The sequence below is a fragment of the Pundamilia nyererei genome, unplaced genomic scaffold (genome assembly GCF_000239375.1).
Source record: "Pundamilia nyererei isolate P.nyererei 1_Seehausen unplaced genomic scaffold, PunNye1.0 scaffold00117, whole genome shotgun sequence".
NCBI lineage: Eukaryota > Metazoa > Chordata > Actinopteri > Cichliformes > Cichlidae > Pundamilia > Pundamilia nyererei.
In genome coordinates this window covers 1,721,000-1,728,105 of record NW_005187518.1, presented here as the reverse complement: position 1 = coordinate 1,728,105, position 7,106 = coordinate 1,721,000, and positions in this window count along the sequence as shown.

The following is a 7,106-nucleotide window of genomic DNA, read 5'->3' as shown; positions in this document are numbered from 1 at the left end:
ATCACCATTTAAAGAAACAAAACAAAACTCAAACGTCGGTCGGTAAACTGAAAAGTAAGTCAGAAAAGGGTTAGTAACCAAACACACTCCTCCCCACCAAGCAGGAGCAAACAATCACAAAATACAGCTCACTAGCTGCAACAGCTCAAATGGCACTCTGGCCCAGAGCTCACCTTTCTCTGGGCTTAAATACCTTCAATTGGTGATGGGAGTCAGCTGTATAAAATAAAAAGGTGGCACCCAAGACAAGAGAGATGGTAGGACACGCCCACACAGGCAACTTCAGGAGGAGGCCCTGCTAGGGCCGTAACAAAGTGTCAAGCATAACAAAAGAGAAAAAGAAAAAACTTATATCAGACCAACCAAACTGATAAACAGCAGCTTAAAGTCATATCCTCAATAAACAGGAAAAGAAAATCCAGCAAAGGCCTGACATAGGAGCTGAGAGATGCATCTGGAGCTTCAGTTGATTCACCTACCAAAGCCTCATCAGAAATGGTCTGAGTGGCTTTTTGAAGTCCTTAAGGAAGGAAAAGAGGGAGAAAAGGCTGAGGTATGCCAAATACACACAAACTGATCTAATGGAGTCATGAATCCAAATATAAAATGACTGATTAACACTGTATCACTGTCAACGTATAGAGGAGGTCAGGAGAGATGTGAGTGTCTGCAGTCATCTGTGAAACACAGTGGAGGTGCTGTCATGGTTTGGCTGCAGCCAGTCGTGTTGACGATCTTGTCAAAACTGACAGAATCATGAATACAGAAAAGTGGTGACATATTTTGACACAACCTCTGGAAACATCTGATTGACAACAGCTTCATCTTTCGGTATGACAATGATCCCAAACATGCTGTCAATGTAGCATCAGCATACTTGGATAGAAAACACTCAGTGGAACACTATCAGTCATGGATTGGCCTCCCTGGAGTTTTACATTATTGAAGCAGTGTGGGACCATCTTGACAGAGGACAGAACAAAAAGCAGCCCACATCTAAAGAAGAGCTTTGAATGTCCTTGAGAAATATTCCTGAAGACTACCTAAAGATATAAGAAGTTTGCCTAAGAGAAATCAGGCTGTGCTGAATAATAAAGATGGTCATACCAAATATTGACTTTTATGCTGGTTAGAACTGTACAAACTCTTATACACTGTATTCCCATGAATGTTTGCACTTGTCAACAAACCGTTGCACCTCCTTCTCATTTTCCTAGCAGAAAACTTTTGCGCAATACTGCAGAGGAGACTAAATCTTTAACCTTGAGTAAGTCACATGTCAGATAATTGAATCACTGTCATCTCTGCTGCATTTACACATTTCAAAAAGTGTGTATAATAGTCATGGTATTCTTTCTTGCTGTTAGTCACTTGTTTACGCAACAGTGCAAAATTACCAACATGAATCCAGAACCATGTTAATGTCACCACAAGAAACATCACCAGCACAGTGTTTATTAAGTAAATTCAAAGTAAAATCTGCATCATCATGAGTGTATTTTATGTTTGCATGACTGTATTTGTCATAGAGGTCCCATGTGGGTCTTCCTCATCATGTTATATTGAGGAAGTGCGGCAGGCTATCCTGTTGTATTGTTTAAAGAGCTGTATATTTCCTCAGACTGTCTGGTTAAAAATAAAAATAGTGACTTCACCATTAGAGACACTCTCCTCCAACTGGAGGATCCAAATACAACCCCCCTGTGTCAGAGGATGTAAAAAACAAATCCCAAATAATCTTTTTATAAACGGAGAACAAGTAAAAATCAGTAGAGTTTAAGGAGTTAGTGATAAATTCTTTAGGGAGGTGTAAAAAACAGAAACATTTTAGGGATAAGCTATGTCTGGCTGATCTTAGATGCCAAGTTTTTCTTTCTAAATGTAGTGATTGATAAGGCAAGAGCATTATCTCAGTCTTTCAGTGCGGGCTTGTGCTTGTCTGAGCAGAGCATGCTTCAAAACGATTTGGAGCAGCAGAGGTACAACAAGCAGAACTAAGGTTAAAGTGGTGCGAGTGAAAATGACAACTCTGACAGAGAGCGTTAAAGTCATGCTACTAGAAGGCAACTGTTTCTAGAAAAGCAGCTGGGATTACTGAGGAAAGGAAGAAAAGGAGGGTTTCTTTCTGGTCTTTGCACCCCACCAATAAATACTTAAGACCTGAAGACACTTCTGATGAATTTAAATCAGGGAAGAATTTAAATGTCATCTTGAAACAGACAGGTTGTGTTGATTTAAGCATCAAGGTGAGATGTGTTCACACACAGGGTTTTGTAGGAGTGTTTCCGAAATCTAAATCATGGCTCAAATATATATGTTTGAGAAACGTGGAGGTCTAAAAGTACAAGTGCCACTAACCTATGAGTTCTCTGTCCCTATTCCCTTAATATGGCTCACAAATGTCTTTTTGGTCATGCTCCGTATGCATTTATGAAGTCTTCTCCAGAAATGAGTAATACCTGCAGCAGCTTGCTAAACTAGCTCCATTGTTGCTGCACTGTGCTGTTTATCATTGCCTCAGTGTTGGTTTCTTCTATAAATCAGCAAAATGCTAGCACAGAATAGTATTTCTAGTATATGCATACTTGTCAGCAACAGATTTGTCATCTAGATCCTCAATTACGGCAAAGAATATCAATCCATAAATGTAAATTTAAAAAAAAACCAAGATTAAAAGAAAAACTCACACATAAATGCTTTAATAGGCTTATAGACTGAATTTAGTGTAAATTACAGAAATAAAAGAGTATCTTGTTATGCCAAGTGCCAAGGATTATTGCCTTAGCCTTCATTCTTTTCGTATTTAAGCCGCTTAACCTGCAGGGTTTAACTGTTAACCAGTGCAATGTGCATTTGCATAAAACTGTGTCAGACTCTGCCAGGGAGAGATCTCTGCAGCACTTTGCTGTGTCAAGTGTTAAGTTTTGAAATCACATTTTAAAGCTACATGGGGAAATCAGCTCTCTTATTTTCAGCAAACGCGACCTTAGGGCTTTTTCTTCAATACAAGACCCAATAGTGTCTCAATTTAAGCGGGAGGAGGTTTCTCATGTCAAGACTTTTAATAATTTCAGGAAAAACAAACCCAAAATGCATTTTTTGCTATTCTCTTTAGGTTTCTGCTTTGAAGAACTGAATTACAACTGCAGGCGATGCTTTGAAACAGGTTTCTCTGGACAATCACGGACGTCTCTGTCAGTGGTTTCTGATAAGAGCTTCTTTTGTCTTAACAACAAGTTCCAATTGTTCAAAACAAGATATGTGCATTATGCAGATAGGGACATGTTTTTAAAGACACACTGTTGTTTAATTTCATAGATCTTTTTCCAAGTCTGTGAGCACCACAGATGAAATCTCATTAACCTGTAGTGTGACAGGAATGAAGTAGAAGTGTGGTATCTCTCAAACAACCAACTGTTAAACTATTTGAATGATGATTAATTTACCGTGGGTGTGAAGCACATAATAAGGATTTAAAACAGAGTTTCCTGGGTGAGGAATGTAAGGGTCAGATAATTTCCCATTGTGATCACTGTGTTGTTAATGATAATCAAAACATGAGGAAGTAGGACAGACGAGTAATTAAAGTAAACTGTGAAGAGTAACACCTTATATTTAATTTCCAATTATGTGTAAAACACGTCCATGTCTTTGTGAGGAAGCTTAGAGTCCTTACAAACTCCACACAGGCCAGTAGATTCCAACCCACCGCTAACAGCACTAAGGTTAACACGAGATTCTTAATTGAACATAGGTGTGAATATGAGTGTGAATGGTCGTCTGGCTGTCTGTGTCAGCCCTGTGATAGACAGGCGATCTGACCAGGATGCACCCTGGCTTTTGCTCAGTTACATCAGGATATGCTCCAACTTTACCTTGCTTGACCACAAATTGAATAACCAGTTAAGGAAATGGATTTTGATACATTTGGAAGTTTTCTAGGAAAAGAAGTCATACTGTTGTGGCATTTGATAGATTTTATGTTTTGCCTCGGTAGTAGCACTTCCTGCCTCTATTTTCTGTTTATCCTATTGTGCATGCTTGAATTCCTCCGAGCCAAATATGAACATTAAAGATGTAAGTCACAGAGACGAACTGTGCACAGCGTTTATCCGCTTTTCAGTCTTCTGGCATTTTAAAAAAGCCCTCCACAAGCTGACCTTTCCTGAGCATACCTCTCTGTTCCTCGCTCCTGTTTTTCCTCTGACTCACAGCCTATTGTAGTTTTCCTACTGAGCAGTGCTGTTTGCTGGCTGTCCTTGCTTCCCCCCCCCCCTCACCCTTCACGGCCACCCACACGTCTCCTCAGCCATCCTCCTCGCAGAACAATACAGAGAAGAGGTAACGACTGTAATTGCCACAGTGATAAATTACAAAGGCTGACAAAGTGTGTAACCAGCAGGAGCTGGAGAAAAAAGAAAAATAGATATTTAGATATATTGATAGATGCTTTGATCACATGTATAAGCCATATGCTACAAAACTAGGACAGCAGTTCACTATTTGTCCCATGATTGAGTCCACTTTGGCTCATAACTCTGTCTCCTTTTAATACACATCCTCATCCACAGTCTACGATGCCAAATGCTTACTATGTACATTGGTACATATGGAACCAACACAGGGGGTATCTGCCACATATACACATATTTGAACCCAAGCTAATCACCATGGTTACAGGCCTTTTGGCTTGTGCTGATTGGCCTAGATTACTGCGATGACCCGTGATTGACTCTCCCCTGTGGGTTTCCATTGGCTGTTTGCCCCAGGATGATGATGTCATCTTGTTTGGCAAGTTGCATTGAGACATGCACTACTGGGCATGGAGGGAGAACGCGAAATTAGATCAAAGCTGGAGATGACAGCTGCAAAATGTTCAAACTAGTGTCCTAAGAGGAGATGTGTCAGACCCAAAGGTGTGTGATTCTCACAGAGCTAGTGTATGATAGCTTTTCACTTGGATCAGCCTTCCTGGTAGATCAGCGGGGTGGCTCGGGAGTATAGAACTGCCCCGCCATCTGAAATAATGTCAGCTATAATCAGTTGAAGGCATTTAAATTGACTGAGAGAAACAAGAGCTAGTGAGATAGTAGTGAGAGAAAATTACATTTAGATGGACTGAATTTCCAGTTTATTCAAAAGGTGTCCTTATCCTGTCTTGGTTGAGCTATTTCTCTAGTCTTAGAGTCTGTTAGAATATATTCCTGTCACATCATACTGACAATAAACTAGCATATAAATATTCATCAATTATAAAACAATTTTGAACATCTTGCATCCTTCAGGCCATCTGGTCTTATATGATTGCTGTATTTTTGAAACAAACATGCATTTGTTATGCTCAGCTGTCTGCTCTGCAGCTTCTCTGGTATTTTAGTAGATCTAAGTGCACATCAACTGTTCTCATTTCTGTCATTTCTGTGTTTGTAATCAACGGTATTTGTTTTAAAGCTCTGAAATGCCAAAGACATTTTGTTTGCCTTTCAGTCTTAAGTTCTATAAGTCCCACTGGCGCTTATTGTGCCACCACAGATTGCGAAGTGAGGAAGATTTTAAGAGTCACATATCAAAGGGACGATTTGGACTCAAACCTGCTCAGATCGCCAACCTTTCCAATTATTTCTCTAGTATGTCTAGTGTTATCTAATGCTATCTAAAGCTACACGCTTATATGATTCAGCTGATCTAAAACCCATTGAAAGAAAAATCGGGAAATGCTGTTGTGTTTCTTTATAGTTGTATTGATTTCATTCTTTAAAGAGATGATAAGCTTACAGTTAACCCCATTGATTCTGTAAATAGAATAATAAACTCAGGGTTTTGAACATAACTGCTTTCTAGAGATACTTCAGAAATGAATCATATGACTTAAAACTTTGTTTTAAAATAATCATACAGGCTAAAATGTAGCGGCTCCAATTCAAATCTGACCTGCTTCCCTTTGCCATGCGTCTTCCTCTGCTCTCTCCCCCTCTTTCCCGTCTCTTTACTGCTAAACTGTCAAATGTCAACAGCAAAAAAACAACAACCCACAAATAAAAAAAATCATACAAAATCTATACTCAGCTGTGTCAGAATGAAAACAAATGTGATTTAAGTGAATTTTAAGGTTATTGGTGCCAGATGGGCTGTTCTGAATATTTCAGAAACTGTGGATCTACTGGGATTTTCCAACACCACCACCTCTTAGGCTACAATTTTTATAATGGGCTCACCAAAATTAGTCAACAGAAGACTGGAAAAAAATCTCGAGTCTTGATTTTGATTATATTGAGATGATTGGGTCACATTTTGATATAAGCAGCATGAAAACATGGATCCATCCTGCAACAGTGCATGCTGCTGCTGGTGGTAGTGGGATGATGTTGGGGATATTTTTCTGGGCCCCTTTGGGCACCTTCGTATCAATTAAGCAACATTTGAACATCAAAGCCTTCTTGATTATTATTGCTGATTGTCCATTACCTCATGAGCATAGTGTAGCCAGCGTACTAGCAAGGTGTACTTAACAAAGCGGCCAGCAAATATATAATCTGCTTGTTTTAAGCATCACTTTATTCACTGTTATGCGTAAACATTTTTAAATGGTATTTAGACCATTTATTGCCCATTCAGTCCATTCAGATTCTCCATTCACTGAAAACAATAACACATAATAGTGTTTTGTTTTTTGTATTTATTTATTGATTGATTGATTAGTGTATTCAGAGCAGTGTTTGGAACGGAATTGGTCGTGAATAGACATCTTTTATAGAAGATGGTGCTTTTTTTTGTGCTTATTCGATTTTAAACAAAGAGTGAAAGGACTAAATGTTTTTAAGATCAGAAATGAAGTTCTCCTGTCGTACATGTAGACTCTTTGCTCTCGATGATATGGCCTAGAGATGCTGCTTTTCATAATCACTTCCATGCTCCACACTATCCAATTCACCTCATTTAAAATGTAATCATCACTACTTTTGTCCAGTGATCCAATGTCCCTGCTCTACAGGTCAGTCTGTATCTATTGCCTATTCTTTCTATTCATCGCGAGCCGTCACTCTGCCTTTCAGGCATCTAACATCTCTCCACTTCATTTGGCTTGTCCCGGTCATCTCATCCAGAGT